General features: G+C 41.8%; 5 pseudogenes; 1 reads left to right on the top strand and 4 right to left on the bottom strand.

The window, feature by feature from the left end:
• The first annotated feature begins 802 nt into the window (after positions 1-802).
• Positions 803-2,387, top strand: LOC130844720 (piezo-type mechanosensitive ion channel component 1-like; annotated as a pseudogene).
• A 9-nt stretch (positions 2,388-2,396) lies between these two features.
• On the bottom strand, positions 2,397-3,863 carry LOC130844722 (cytoplasmic tRNA 2-thiolation protein 2-like; annotated as a pseudogene).
• A 5,371-nt stretch (positions 3,864-9,234) lies between these two features.
• LOC130847206 (small nucleolar RNA SNORD116) lies at positions 9,235-9,316 on the bottom strand (annotated as a pseudogene).
• A 1,481-nt stretch (positions 9,317-10,797) lies between these two features.
• Positions 10,798-10,879, bottom strand: LOC130847208 (small nucleolar RNA SNORD116; annotated as a pseudogene).
• Positions 10,880-12,434: 1,555 nt separating this feature from the next.
• On the bottom strand, positions 12,435-12,516 carry LOC130847210 (small nucleolar RNA SNORD116; annotated as a pseudogene).
• Positions 12,517-15,344: the final 2,828 nt, after the last annotated feature.

The raw sequence follows: 15,344 nt of genomic DNA on the forward strand, positions 1-15,344 counted from the left end.
GCCCCCCGCCCCCATCTACCTTCTGTGTGGATGTGCCTGTTCCTGTCATGCCATATACATGGAATCAGGTTTATCCATGTGGTTGTGTCACAATTTCATTTCTTCTCGTGGCTGAGTAGTATCCATTGTGATAAGCCTTTTGTGTGTCCTAAAAAAACACCACTATGGCAGTTCATGTCCAGAACTGTGGCCTCAGGCCTGCAATTCTCCTGGGTGCGTACCTAGGAGTGGAACTCTGTGCCTCTGGAGGCTCCAGGCTCCCCTTGAGAGGAACCCTGTGGGTGTTGCATGGCGGGGGCGCCATCCTGCCTGTCCCCCAGCAGCATGTGAGGCTCCCTGCCCCCACCGTCGCCCACACTTGTTACTGTCTGACCTCAAAGGTCCTGGTGGGGACGAGGCAGTATCTCACAGTGGTTCTGCTTTCATTTCCTGGTGACTAATGACGTTGTGCACCTCGATCACCTGTGTATTCTCTTTGGATTTATGCCCAGCTTTTCTTGGGTGCTTTTCTAGCATTGTGAGAGTTCTTATGTATTCCAGACAACAGATCCTTATCAGATAGATTTGCCCTGAAGACTTTTATTGTTTTAGGTCTCATGATTGAGTTCATTTTTGTTGAGGATAAGGGTCCAACATGACTCTTCGGCATATGGTGTCCAGCCACCCCAATGCCATCAGTGGGAAAGGCCACCCCTCTGCATTGTCTCAATGGGAGGGTCAGGGCTCTACTCCCCAGTCCCCACTGTCTTCATTGCTATGGCTTCAGTTTCAACGTTCAGTCAAGGCTTGACTTTGTGGGGCCATGGGGGAGCCTGAGACCATGGTGCCTGCCGCCACAGAGCAGGGATGCAGCCTGGGCGGGTGACCTGTGTTGTGCCTTGTTCCCCCTCCTCCCCAGAAATACCTGCAGCCCAAGAGGCAGAAGCAGAAGATCGTCAAGCATGGCATGGGTAGCCTCATCACCTGTTCTTTGTGGTCCTGCTGCTCTTCATGTCCCTTATGCAGTCCACGGTCAGCGTCATCAACCAGCCTATCGATGTCACCGTCACCCTCAAGCTGGGCAGCTACGAGGTGAGCAGCCCCCCGCCTAGGAAGTGGGCTTGCACTCACATGGCTGCTGGTGGCCTGGGGTGGAGGGGCTCCCCTGGCACCACATCACCGTGTCCCCACTGCCAGCCCCTGTTCACCATGAGCACCCAACAGCCTTCTATCTTGCCCTTCATGCACCAGGCCTATGAGGAGCTGTCTAAGCATTTTGACCCCCACCAGGTAAGTGGCCCCCACATGCAGCTGCCCGGGTGGGAGGAGGCCCAGCTGCACCCCACTGAGATGCTGCCCTGTGCCAGCTGGCCATGCAGTTCATGAGCCAGTGCAGCCCTGAGGACATCGTCACGGCGCAGATCAAGGGCAGCTCTGGAGCCCTTTGGCACATCAGCCCACCAAGCTGGGTGCAGGTGAAACAGGAGCTGTAAAACGGCACCACGGACATCAGCCTGAGTTTCACCTGGAACTTCTAGAGGTACATCCTGGGCTGCGAGGTGCCAGGGGCGGGGCACAACCATGGGGGTCACACTGCAACCTGTCATAGGGACATGGCCAAGGTTGGCACCGTTGAGTACACCAATGAGAAGCACACACTGAGCCTGGCCCCCAGCAGCACCACCCAAAGCCTGCTGGAGAGCACATTGGACCAGTCGATGTGAGTGGGGCCTGGGGGCAGGGGGGGCCTGGAGACGCAGGAGGGCTAGGCCAGGCCTGACCCACCAGCCTCCTCCCCACAGGGTCATCCCCCATCTCTTCCCCAAGTACATCTGCACCCCTAACAGGCCTGAAGCCAACCCCATGAAGCAGCTGCAACGCAGTGAGTAGGGCAGGGGTGCTGGATTGGGGTAAGGTCCCAGCCTCAGCCCTGGACAGGGCTGTGGCCCTGATGCCTCCTGGTTCTGATCTAGATGAGGAGGCCCACTACCTCAGTATATGCATCCAGCTGCACAGGGAGCAAGTGGGCCCAGGGATAGCCAGCTTCCTCGAGTGGTGGGTCATCGAGCTTCAGCACTGCCAGGCCAACAGCAACCTGCTGCCCATGGTCATCTTCAGCAACAAAGTCAGCCTGCTCAGCCTGGGCTTCCTGGCCAGCTACAGGTGAGTGTGGCAGGGCCAGGGTGTGCGGCGGGGTATGGGCTGGGTGGCAGCCCCAACACTCACCCGCCCGCCCACGGTATCAAGGGGCTGCATGTGTCCATCGTGCTGGTCATCGGCAAGTTCGTGCACAGCTTCTTCAGTGAGATCTCGCACTCCATCATGTTCAAGGAGTTGCCATGCATGGACCGCATCCTCAGACTCTGCCAGGACATCTTCCTTGCTGCTTCCAGCTTGGCATGGGGTGAGGCCTGGGCTCAGCTCTTGCCACTCAGTGCCTCGTCCTCACTGTCCTCCAGCAGATACTACTGGATCTCCTGCCCAGCCTCGGCCCTCTGGCTATGGAGCTGGGCCTCAGCCAGGATGTAGGGTGGCAGGGGCCCTGACAAGTCCTTCATGTTCACACAGTAGCTGTAGCATAGCTGCTCAATTACGTGGGCCCGGGGTTCCTCCCCCGTGCAGCAGCCCTGGGCCCTGCTCATTCTGATGCAGCATCAGGGCACAGTGGGTGCCCCGGCCTGTACCATGGGGGGCTGCATCTGGAGGAGCTGCGAGGAGGTCTGAGCCCCAAAAGTTGTGACAATGTCAGCAGTGTTGATGTCCAGCACACATATACAGAGCAGGCAGTGCGGGCCGTGGGGGCCAGCAGCACAGCTGTCCCTGGGGGCCTTGACCAGCTTCTCGCTTGTCCTGTACACAGTGCTGACCATGGAGAGGAATTGAGCCTGCAGCCTGAGGATGAAGGCCTCCATCAGCCGGTAGGTACTGGCCTTTTCATGGGCCTTGGTGTCGACGGCTGGTGTGAAGACAGAGGGGATGGTGAACATGCAGTTGTAGAAGGCGACCTCCTTCAGCATGTGCTCGCGCATGGGCCGCACCACCACCACGTCACTGTGTCGTTTGCCCGAGAAGCCCATGTCCCAGGAGAGGAAGGCCTCTCTCCCCAGCGCCAGGCTGGTCATGAGCTTGATGGCCAGGCCGGTGCAGCTGTCCCCCATCATCACCTTGGAGTAGTGTGGGTCCAGGCCACATGTAGGATCAAGTGGATCTGCAGTGTCTGTAGAAGCTCCTCCTTGGCTGTCAGCACCTTCACTGAGTTGAACAGTCTGGACAGAGCGTCAGTCTAGTGGCTGTGGGTAGCCCGGTGGGGCTCTGGGGGTCCTGGGGGCAGGCCTGGCTCCACTGCTCCCCACCTCGGCCCCCAGAACATGCTGCTGTTGCAGAACACTGACCACAGCTGCCTTGTAGGCTCCCTCGGGCCCCACCGGCTCCCAGGCAAGGCAGCGCAGCATGGAGGACTGCAGGCTTTTCCAAGGTGACAATGTGCCACGAGAAGTCGATGGTCTGCAGGACCAGCTTCACTTCCACCAGGGTTTGTGCTCTGTCCTTGGGGCTCCGGCCATAGGCTGCTCCCTCGTCAGTGTAGACAACCCCAGCACGAAAAGCAGTCTGTTGGCAGAATCTCGACTCGGGTCCTTCTCTCCCAGGAAGATCAGCTGGTTCTTCCCAAGCATGGTTCTGAACTTGTGGATGTAAAACACCTTGAAACAGTCCCTGCAGAAAGCATCTCCCACTTGAATCATCATGACAGGCAGGCCTTCCTTGCACTTCACACACTTCTGCTCACGGCTGGGCTGTGGCGGTGGCGGCCCCTTGGGCGCGGGCTCCTGGTAGTCCTTGCCCAGCTCGCACGTGACTCTTCCTATCTGTTTTCTAGATGTCATATATCATTTTGGTTTCTCTGTTCATTCTCAGCTGCCTTTTCTGTATTAAACAGATACTTCTTATTGTACTATTTTAATTCTTTGGTAGTTCTTTTAATATTTTTGAGTTATTTGCTTTGTCCTGAACCTAGGATTTACAAAGTACACCTAAATTAACACAATCTACTTTAGAGAAACACTAATTTTGTTATATGGCCTTTTATATATCTTGAAATCAGTTTCAGAGAAGTGATGTGTCACTCATTTTGTCCAGATTTTCCAACAGATCAATTATTGAAGCCATCATTGGCCCTGGCATATTTATAAAAACAATTATGAGCCTGAGATAGGTGACAGACACTAAACACTAAGGATCCAATCACCACTGACACTGAGTCATGCTATTAAGTCATCGAGACCAGCAAACACAACCAGTGATCCAATTCTATGTTTGACTAACACCGACAGACTCTCACTGCCATTGGAACACTGCAAGTCCCTAAAAGAATATCAGTATCCTCAGGACAAAATGTTTACCTTTCTGAGAATTCACACAGGTCTTTGAGGATGGGAGGAAGAATTATTCCCAACACTTTCCTTCATGTCTCATCTCAAGGGGGAGGAATAAACTTACCCATATGAAACCCAGTTTTTGGAACATGTCAACCTGTGGGAAAGAATAAATGTGCATCTAGATGAGAAGTAGGATGAGTCTGTTTGTCAACTATATACAAGACAGGAGTGCTCACTATGCATGTGCATGTAATACATATTATCACCCTACTGAGACGTTTCTGATATTATTCAAAAGACAGATAGTGTAAAAATTTGGGGTAGAAAAGTGCCTCATATGACTCACCAGATTATTAATGCCTCACACTCTTTGGATTAACAGACACCTCATGAAAGCAATAAAATTCTAAATTGCTTAATAAAATAATAAAATAATCTAGGAACATGCATTTAATTAACATTGCATATTACCTATGGAAGGCATTGTTTTGATTTTTCCCAGAGAAAGGAGCTGGTGCACGTGACAAAAACAACACTTCTTTGGGGTGGCCGTGAGAATTCCAAGCAGCAAAATGTCCCTTCTCTCTAACATCACTTCCAATCTACAAAGCACAACCACAATTAGGGAGTTGAGAAACAAAACTTTCCTAGTGGAATATTTAGTAACAAGTTGTCATAAGGAACACATCAAAGATATTCACTGGCAATCAATATGACAAGAACAATAAATGCTCACTCCTTGGAACATATTAGTTATAGAAATATTTTTTCTAAGACATTGGTCTCAAAGTTTCCTCGGTGTACCCACCATAACTTCATTCACTATAACTAGCATCTTTCTTTAAACACATTAGAAATCTATTGGGGGTATATAAAAATGGCTAGGGAAATCCTTATAAAAAATTAAGAACTGGAAATTTAATCATTTCACATCTGAAAATGTTTAATGCAGTATGTAGCTGAAGCCAGTACACATGTGTTGCTCTTTTGGTTGATGAGAAAAACAAAAAACAAAGAAACAATAATTCAACCCTAGAAGCAAGGTCAATATTTTAGGGACAAATGCTTACTGACCTGAGATGGACCTTCTTACTCTCCCGAAGATGGACCTTTCCTTCATGTCGTATCTCAGGGGGAAGGAAATAACATTTTCATAAGAAATTGAGCTCTATTCTTGTTACCCTGTTGGAATAGAATAAAAATGTGGAAAACCTGTCCATTGGTCTGTCAGGCACAAGACAGTAGGGTTCAATAATGCACCCTCCTATTAAATAAACTAATGCATTGCTCTGCTAGGGTGTTGCCAATGTTATTCCAACAGTATTAATTGTGTTAGGCTCTGGCCTCCATGAGAGCAAATATTGTCCAACACTTTCTGGCAGACAAATTAAATGTGCAATCAGACTGTCTGTGCTTAAAGTTCCAGGAAAATGTTGGCCTGGTGAACAATTCAGCACAACAATGCACACATAATGCATATATATTCTGTAAATTAAACCTCAATATTATTTTATCCTCAGAGATGATCCAACAGATTGGGGAGGAGGAAACTGCAAAAAGCCATGATAGGGAAATAAAGAAAAATCGTCTAAAAATTACTTACAGCACTTAACTTGCTTGAGCTCAGGAACCTGGCAATTTGCAGAGGATGCACAGGGTTATGCCTGATTCTACATGGGAGGGTCACACAATGCAGGCAGGACTCACACAGGCACAATAACTATGGACATGTGACTAGTGAGGTTGGGAGAGTGCAGAGAGGAAAAGCCAGACACTGAGTCCTCTCCCCATGAAATACTTCCCATCCTATTGTCAGTGTGATGCTCACTAGGCAATACTGCTCAGGATTCAGTGACATTTGGGCAAGCACACTCCTCAGTATAAACAATTTCTCTGCCACACTGGTGAGGAACGGCCTTGCCATCATGTTCATGCTTAATTCCTATATGAGGCATCAGTAGGAAGACTGAGAAAATGCAAAAATTCTGGAAAAGAACAAAAAGAAGCCTCAAGGAATCACCAGATTATTAAATCCTCACACTGTTTGAATTGACAGACTCTATAAAACACCAGCTAAATTCTTGATTACTTAAAAATAATAACCCAGGAAAAATTTATAAAAGATTAGATGTTACCTTCAGAGTGCATCACTGGATTTCTTCTAGATAAGGAGCTGGCAGAAGTGATAAAACCAGCTCTTCTTTGGTGGAGTGGTAAGAATTCCATGCAATTCCAATATTACTTCAAACCTAGAAACCACAGAGGAAATTAGAGGAGTTGAGAAAACCTACCAAATTGAATATTAATTGATAAGAGGTTATGAGAAATTAATTATATACATTTGCTGACCACCTGTAGATAAGAATAAAAATACACTTGTTCCACAGGACAGGAGGGTATAGAAAGTCATTTGTTCTAAGACCTGGTCAGATTTTCTCCAAAGGACCCTTAGAATCACTCATTAAAACTGGGATCTCTCTTAAAACACATATGAAACAGACTGAAGGAATATGAATATTAACCAATAAAGTGCCAAGAATTGGAAATGCAATAATTTCACAACTGAAAATATTTAGTGCAGCATATACTTGACTCCATCACTCAAATGTTTAGAAAATTTCTCTTTGGGTGAGAAGAAAAATAACTATATGAATTTTTGTGACTGAGCTAACAATCAAATCAAAACATGTTCTAAGATATTCCTGTAAATAGAAACTACTTTTAAATTTCCATATATTTGATTTATATTAAAAAATTGACAAGTAATCTTTTGAACTGACTATGTAATTGACCTCAATAAACTCCTGCTCACTCACAAGATTGTAGCATCTAAGGAAATCTTGTGAATGGCTCAAAGGTAGACAAAAACATATCCTGGGTCTCACTACTCATGTGGTGGTTCCCCAGAGTCTGATTACTATGAGTGAATGGATGCTGTCGGCCAAGCACTCAGTTTCCATGTCGTCCCTAAACCAGACATTTATAGACCTCTGTACAGCTCACTTCCCTTACTGTACACAATCAGGTGAGGGTGAGATTTCAAACACTTCAGTCCTGGCTGGTACTTCTACTAGATCAGCTGAGCTTCCTCTACATTTTTTGCCTAGTATGGTCCCTGGGAGGGACCTCAGCTGACAAATGATTTTGTCACTCAGTTTGTTCTATTCCAATGAGAAACACATTTGAAGTTATCATTAATCTAGGCACATTAGTAAAAGGGACTTTTATCCTAAGATATGTGGCAGACACAGGGCACTCAGGGTTCTGACATCCTCAGACACATTGATCCCCAGTATTCAACAATGGAGACCAGTCATCACAGTTGATGACAGCCCCATGACTGACTAGCACACTCAGAATCTCATTGTCATATGAGTCTTTATGTCCTAAGAGGAATGTCAGTACTTTTAGGACAAAATGCTTACTGATGTTACAATTCCCACTGGCTCTTGAAGATGAGATGGTAAAATTATTTTCAATACTTTCCTTCACTTCGCCTCTCAAGAAGGGATAAACTCTTTCATATGAAACTCAACTACTGTCCATACCTGTGGAAATAGAGGAAAAATGGAAAAATGAGATGTATATATGTCTATTTGCCAAACACACACAAGACAAGAGGGTTTATTATGTACCTTCATATCAAATATACTCATATTACTTTACTAGAATGTGTCTGATGTTATTCAAAGGGAAAAAGCACAAAAATCTTGGAAATAAAGGAAAACAAAATATTGGACACCTCACCAGATAATTAATAACTCACATTATTTGGATTAACGGATACTTCACAAAACCAATTATCTACTTGATTACCAAAAAAATAATAAAAATAAGCCATAAAAAGAAAATCTATTTAAAATTGGTTATTACCTTTGGAGTGCATTATTTTGTTTCATCCCAGAAAGGGAACAGGTGAAAGCAATGAAAGCAGCACTTTTTTATGGTGGTGAGTATTCCATGCAATTCCAAAGCCACTTCCATTTTTCAAAGCACAGAGGAAATAAAGGAAGTTGTGAAACAAAACCTTTCCAATTAAATGTCAATTGATAAAAAGTAATAAGGAATTAACCACAGATACTCACGTGACCATTTACATAATGAAAAAAAATTATGTTTTTTCCTTGGAAAAGGGTAGTATAGAAAATCAATTTTTCTAAGACCTTGGTCTCAAAGTTGACACCAAATTCCCCCTGAGTATTACTGACTAAAATTACAACTTCTCTTTAAACATATAAACCCACTGAAGGAATATTTATATTAGCTGATGATATCCACATAAAATTCCAAGAATTGGAAATTTAATCATTTCATGTTAAAAATGTTTAATTATCTAATTTAATCCATCATCAAATAACTAGAAAATTTCTCCCTGAGTGACAAGAAAAAGAAAGAACTTATTCTACTCTTTGAATTAATGGGTTAGCAAGCAAATTAAGCCATAAAATAATCTCATGAATGCAATCAACTCTTCAATTTTCCCATATTTCTTTTACTTAAGTGGTAAATGACAAGCAAAAACTAATCATTTCTTTCTAATTGCCTACCTAATAGACCTAAACATGCTGGTCCTCAAAAAGACTGCAACATCTAAGGAAACTGTGTGAGTGCCCAAGTGTAAGTACAAACATGCCTTGCAATGTTCATCATTCATGTGCTGATTCTCTACTGTTTATTTATTATAGGTGTAAGAATGCTGCCTGCCAAGCACTCAGAGTTGTCATTCCACAATGGTTATTTATAGTTTCTATATAATTCATTTCCTCTAGCATATGCCAGCATCTCAGTTTTCCAATACCATAGTCCTTTTAGGGGGGTTACCACTAGCTGACCAAATAGGGCCCTCTCCACATTTTTGTCTAGAGTGGTCTCTTGTGCTGGACCTCAGTTCACATAAGTGAATTTGTCACTCATTTTGTTCAGATTCCAACGAGATCCATTTTTGAAGTCATCATCGATCCAGGCACATTTGTGAAAGAGACCCTGATCCTGAGATATGTGGTAGACACTGAGCTCTCAGGACTCCATCTCCCTGGGACACAGTGGCACACATTTTTATAAGAAGCTGAGTTCTTAGTCCATGTTGATCTGCTGGCATAGAGTAAAATTATGGAAAGATGAGAAGTATATGCATGCATCTGTTAACCATGCATAACACAAGAAGTTTACTATTTGCAAGCATACAAAAATGCTATTTCTTTAATAGGATCTTCTGATGTTATTCACAATGGAGGAAGCGTTAAAATCCTGGGGAAAAAGTACACAGAAACCTCAGATGATCCAGGCTATTAAAAGTCTCACATTGTTTAGATTAACAGACTCCAAAAGACCATCTGTAATCTTGATTGCTAAAAATACATACTAGAAAAACCCAGGAAATGCATTTATTAAAAATTGCAATGTTACCTCTGGAGTGCATTGTTCTGATTATTTCCATAGAGGGGAGCAGGTACAAGTGACAAAAATCAGCAGTTCCTTGGAACAGTGGTAGGAATTCCATCCAACTCCAATATCACCTCTAATCTACAGAATATATTGGGAAGTTAGGGAATTTGACAAACAAAACCATCATAATTGAATGTTTACTAACTAATAACAGATTACAAGGAATAAACCATAGTTATTCCCTTGACTGTCTATATAAGAAGAAAAATAATGCTCACTACTTGGATCAGGATAACACTGAAAGTCATACAGCCTTGGTCTCAAAGTTTCCCCAAAGGCCTTCTTAGCACCAGGCATTAATACTAGGGTCTCCCCTTCAACACTATGAAACCCACTAATACAATGCAAATACTGGGCAATGAAATCTACCTAAAATATCAATAATTAGAAATGTAATAATATTTAATTAAAACTGTTTAATACAGCATCTACTTGGATCCATAACACAAATGTCTAGAAAATTCCTCTTTGGGTGATGGGTGAAAAAACTCTTCCAATTCTTGTGACTTGGTCAGCAAGGAAATTAAAATGTTCTGGAAGACTTTTTGAGAAATAGAAACTATTCCTCAATTTCCATGTTTTTCTTTTAAGAGAACACTCATATGTTCTGCCTTGACTACCTAATTGACCTCACTCTGAAATAAACACTCACATGTTCTGCCTTGACTACCTAGTTGATCTCACTCTGAAGATTTGGGCACCTAAGAAAAAAATGTGTGAAGGCTCATGGGTAGGCACAACCGTTTACCACCGGCCTCTCTGCTCCTGTTCTGGTTCTCTAGGATCTGGTTACTATGAATATATGGATACTGCCAGCCAAGCATTCAAAGACTTGCCATGTTATCCCTAAGTCAGATACTTATAGACTTCTGTGAATTTCAGTTCTCTTAATGTATGCAATCTGGATAGCATTCAATTACTATGGACACTACAGGTACCACTAGCTGACCAAACTGAGCCCACCCCACCATTTTTGCCTAGCATGGTCTCCTGTGCTGGACCTCAGTTCACATAAGTGAATTTGTCACTCATTTTGTTCAGATTCCAACGAGATCCATTTTTGAGGTCATCATCGATCCAGGCACATTTGTGAGAGACCTTGATCCTGAGATATGTGGCAGACACTGAGCTCTCAGGACTCTGTCTCCCTGGGATGGAGTATTTTCAGGACAAAATGCTTACAGATATTAGAATTCCCACCAGCCCTTGAGGATGGAAGGCAGAATTTTTCCTAGTACTTTCCTTCATGGCACATATCAAGCAGAAGGAAGAAACTCATCCATATGAAACCTAGGTTTTGGTCCACATCTACCTATGAGAAAGTATAAATGTGGAAAGATGAAAGGTATACATGTCTATTTATTAAAACTGCATAAGACAGGGAGATTTGCTATGTATTTTTATGTAAAATATACTAATTTATTACTCTTCTAGGATGCTTCTGGTTAAAGTAGAAAAAGGCATAAAATCTTAAAAATAAAGGAGAATGAAGCCTCAAATACCTCAACAGATTATTAACACTAGTAAAGTTGTTTGTATTAACTGGCTATTCATCAACTTAATGCAATTTTTGCTTACTTAAAAAATAAGAAAAAGAATCCAGAAAAGTAAATTTACTAAAATTGGGTGTTACCCTGGGAGTGCATTGTTTTGTTGCTTCCCAGTTAAAAGAGCTGGCGCAAGTGATGACACTCACCATCACTAATGGGAATTCCAATGTCATGTCCAATACACAAAGTATACAGGAAATTAGGGAAGCTGCAAAACCGTTTTCCTAATGGAATATTCAGCTACAAGAAGTTATAAGAATTAATAATAGATCTTCCTTGGATCACGAGATGACAAGAACAATTATGCTCACAACTTTGATTAAAGTAGAATAGATATAACCTTTTCTGAAATATTTGTCTCAAAGTTTCCCCAGCACACTTACTGTAAGATCATTTATCATAACTAGGATGTCTCTTTAAACATATTAGAAACCCATTGAGAATATATGAAAGTGGCCAATGAAATCCATATAAAAATCTAAGAATCTGAAGTATAATCATTTCACATCTAAAATGTTTAATGCAGCATGTAGTTGAAGTCAGCATTCCAAATATATGACATTGCTTGCTCAGTTTATAGGAAAAATGAAAAACAAAGAAACAACTGTTATAATTCTAGTGACTGGGCTGGCAAGCAAATTAAAATATGTTGTGAAGATTCCACATAACCACTCTTTGATTTACATAAAATTGTCCCACTTAGAAAATGAAAAGTAGACACTCATAACACATCTTTGAGTTTTGACAATCTAAGCACACTGAAGACACCAATAATAACTCAGAAGATTTTGCCAGCTAAGATAAATGTGTGAATAGTTCAAGTGTAGTTACAAATATTTCTCATGGAATTCATTATTCAAGTGGTGATTACCCAGAGTTTATTTACTACAGGTGTGTAGATGCTGGCAGCCAAGAGTTACCATATCATCCCAAAATTGGTCATTTACCAACCTTTATACAATTCAGTTCCTCTAGCGTATGCCAGCATCTTAGTTTTCCAATACCATAGTTCTTTTTGGGGGACACCACCTGCTGAGTAAATTGAACATCCTTCTACACTTTTGCCTAGCCTGGTCCATGGACTGGACCTCAACTCACATAAGGGATTTTGTCACTCATTTTGTTCAGATTCTAATGAGGCCCATTTTTGAAGTCACCATCTATCCAGGCACACTTATAAAAGAGAACTTTAGAATGAAATATGTGGCAGGCACTGAGCTCTCAGGACTCCATCTTCCTGGGACTCATTGGACCACACTATTCAACAGTGGAGGCCAGCATCAGTGGTGACCCGATGGCTGACTAGCATAGCCAGAATCCTATTGTCATTGGAGGGTTGCACTCCCTAAGAGGAATGTCAGTATCTTCAGGACAAAGTGCTTACCAGCATGAAAATTCCCACTGGCCCTTAAGGATGTGAGGCAGAGCTGTTCCTGAAATTCTCCTTCATGTCGGATCTCAAGAGGAGGAAATAAATTCATTCATATGAAACCCAGCTGTTGGTCCATCTTGAACTGTAGTAATAGAGTAAATATATGTAAAGATGAGAAGTGATAATGCCCATTTATCAACCAAGCAAAAGATGGAATGAAAAAAAAGGTTCACTGTGCACTTGCATTTAACTATATTAATTTATTTCTTTACTTAGGTATTTTAAAATATTATTCCAAGCAAAGAAAGAGCAAAAGTCAGGGAAATAAAGGAGACAGACAACATGAATAACTCACCATATTATTAATGCCTCATGGTATTCAGATTAACAATCTTCAAAAAATCATGTGAATTCCTAATTTCTTAAAAACAATAATAAAAATAATCCTGCAAAAAACTTATTGAAAATTGGGTTATCTCTGGAATACACTGCTTTTGTCATTCCCAGATGAGAACGCTGTTATTGATGATAAAAACAGTACTTCCTTGGTGTGGTGGTGAGAATTCCAAGCAACAAAATGTACCTTCCAATGAACACCACTTCCAATCTACAAAGCACAAGGAAAAACTAGGGAGGCTGAGAAAGAAAATCTTCTTAATATAATGTTAAATGATAAAAGCTTATATAACATTCACCATAGAGAGTCATTGGACAACTGATAGCACCAGAAGAGTTACACTCACTCTTCGGAATATGGGAGTATATAGATTAATTTTTTTATAACACATTAGTTTCAGAGTTCCCCAGTGCACGTGCTTCAGAACTATGTGTTACAACCAGGATCACTCTTATACATATTTGAAACATATTGAGGACAGAAGTCATGAAATCTATATAAAAATGTGATAATTTTAAATATGATTTTATATCTAAAAACATTTAATACAGCATATAATTAAAGCCAGCAATCAAATATATACAAAACTGCTTTCTCACATGATAGGAGAAAAAGAGAGATGCAACTAAACCACAGTTGAAAACTTAAGACTTGGTTGGCAAGCAAATTAAAAGATACTATACAGATACTATGCAGATACTAAGCAGATACTATGAAGACATTCCAAAATATAGTACCTATCCTTCAATTTCCATGTAATTGTTTCACTTAATATAGAAATGAAGAATAAAAACCCGTGAAACCCATGATCTCTTTGAATTTTGACTAAATTGCCCTAAAGAGACTGTCACTCAGAAGATTCCAGCAGCCCCACATTTTCAGCACTCATGTGCTGGCTCTCTTGAGTCTCTTTACTAAGCACAAAAATAATGCTGCCATGTGAGCACTCAGAGAGTTTCAATATTATCCCAGCACTGTAGAAGTACGGACCTCTGCCTAATTCAGTTTATCAAACACATGAATGTTGGTGAGCTTTCAAATACAACAGTTCCTGTTGGTACTTCACAGCTGAACAAACTCAACTGTCCCTCCATATATTTTTCACAGGGTGGGTATTTGTGCTGGACCTCAGTTCCACAGAACTGATTAGGTCACTCATTTTGTTCAGATTTTCTGAGATCAATTATCATAGTTACAATCAATCCAGGCACATTATTAAAAGCAGTACTTTGAGCCTCACTGAGCAACAGACTAAGCACTTAGGTGTTCATCACCCATGGACACACTGACCTACCATATTCAGTCATAGAAACCATATATCACATATACTGCCCAAGGCTCAAGGCTGACTAGCATAGTCAAAGACTTACTGTTATTGAAATATTATGTTACCCCTAAGAGATCTGTCAGTATTTCTAGGACAAAATGATTACTAGTTTGAGAATGGACCTTAAAGATGGAAAGGCAGATTTATTCTCAATCCTGTCCTTTATGTCACCTTTCTTTCATATGAAACCCATTACTTGATCCATGCTGCATACAGGAATAAAGTAAAATTGGAAAGATGAAAAGTAAATATGTCCATTTGTCTGCCAGGCACAAGATGGTGGGGATCACAAATGTAACCCTATGTTAAATAAAATAATGTATTTCTTTCCTAAAATGTTTCTGATGTTATTCCAACAATATTAATCGTGTTAATCTCTACCCTCCATCAGAACAAAGGCCAGTATTTTCTGCCACTAGATAATCAGATGTTTATAGACAATTGTAAAATTTATTTCTTCTAATTTATTCAATCAGGTTAAATTTTTAATACCACAGTCACTATAGGTACTACTTCTTGATCAATTGAACTCCCTCCATTTTTTGCCTAGTATAGTCCCTTGTGCTGGATCTCACCTCACAGAAGTAATTTTGTCAGTCATTTCATTTAGACTCCTTTGAGATCTGGTTTTGAAGTTATCATCGATACAGGTACATTTGTAGAAGGACATTAAACGTGAGATACGTGACAGAGACTTGGCACTCAGGATTCCAACACCCACAGTATTAAATCATGGAGACCAATCATCACAGTCAATGACCTAGTCTCACAGTTGACTAGCTTGGCCAGAGTTTTCTTATCATTGGAATGTTACAATGTTCTAATGTCAGTATTCTCAGGACAAAGTGCTTACCAGTGTGAGAATTCCCACTGGACTGTGAGGTTTGGGTGGCAGATT

The sequence above is a fragment of the Hippopotamus amphibius genome, chromosome 2 (assembly GCF_030028045.1).
Source record: "Hippopotamus amphibius kiboko isolate mHipAmp2 chromosome 2, mHipAmp2.hap2, whole genome shotgun sequence".
In the NCBI taxonomy this organism is placed as follows: Eukaryota; Metazoa; Chordata; class Mammalia; order Artiodactyla; family Hippopotamidae; genus Hippopotamus; species Hippopotamus amphibius.